General features: G+C 38.7%; 1 protein-coding gene across 4 annotated transcripts in view; it reads right to left on the minus strand.

The window, feature by feature from the left end:
* The window catches only part of DDX6 (DEAD-box helicase 6), a 43,005-nt gene that overhangs the window by 11,270 nt on the left and 30,699 nt on the right, over positions 1 to 1,036 (minus strand). The window lies entirely within an intron of this gene.

The raw sequence follows: 1,036 nt of genomic DNA on the forward strand, positions 1-1,036 counted from the left end.
AAAAAAAAACAAAAAAGAAAAAACTTGGCTTTCAAGTTATCCAGCCACTCCTCTTCTTAAAAATTAAACCTAAACTCTGGCATCTGTAAGAAAAAGACAAGAAGCTGAATTCCTATGAATGCCTATTTACTGCATCTGAAGTATAAAACATATTTTATAAGCAAATTAAAAGTTGGATGTCTACATACTATAGTAACTACTTGACAGGATACCTACCTTATAGGTTCCTTGTAAAAATTAAATGAAAAAAAAAAAAAAACAAAAACATGTAAAGCACTTAGTGCTGGTACCCAGTGATTAATAAATGTTATCTCTCATTACTTAAAGATAAAAGCCTGATTTGAATTAAATGTTACCTAAAACACAAACCAGGCTGGGGGTAGGGTGGCTCATGCCTGTAATCCCAGCAATTTGGGAGGCCAAGGCAGGAAGATCACCTGAGGTCACGAGTTTGAGACTAGCCTGGGCAACAGGGCAAAACCTCGCCTCTACTAAAAATTCAAGAATTAGCCAAGCGTGGGTGGTACGTAATTGTAATCTCAGCTACTCAGGAGGCTGAGGCATGAGAATCACTTGAAGCGGGGAGGCAGAGGTTGTAGCCAGCCGAGATCACACCAATGCACTCCAGTCTGGGTGACAGAGTGAGTCTGTCTCAAAAAAAATAAAAAAATAAATAAAACACAAACCAAATGTGAAAATAACCTCATGTCAAAACGTTAACAACGCTGATACACTATAGATCCTCCTTGACTTACAATGGGATTATGTTCTGATAAATTCATCCTAAGTTGAAAATATTACCCAAACCTACTGAACATCATCGCTTAGCCTAGCCTTTAAACATGCTCCACTTACCTTAGCTTACAGTTGGGCAAAATCACCTGACAACACCATATACTGTAGAGTATCGGCTGTCTGCCCTCAATCATCATGTGGCTGACTGGGAGCTGCAGTTTGCTGCTGATGCCCAGCATCATGGGAATATCATATAGCATATTGCTAACCAGGAAAAATATCAATCTTAAAAATTCAGGCC

This window comes from Hylobates moloch, unplaced genomic scaffold (assembly GCF_009828535.3).
Source record: "Hylobates moloch isolate HMO894 unplaced genomic scaffold, HMol_V3 SCAFFOLD_11, whole genome shotgun sequence".
In the NCBI taxonomy this organism is placed as follows: domain Eukaryota; kingdom Metazoa; phylum Chordata; class Mammalia; order Primates; family Hylobatidae; genus Hylobates; species Hylobates moloch.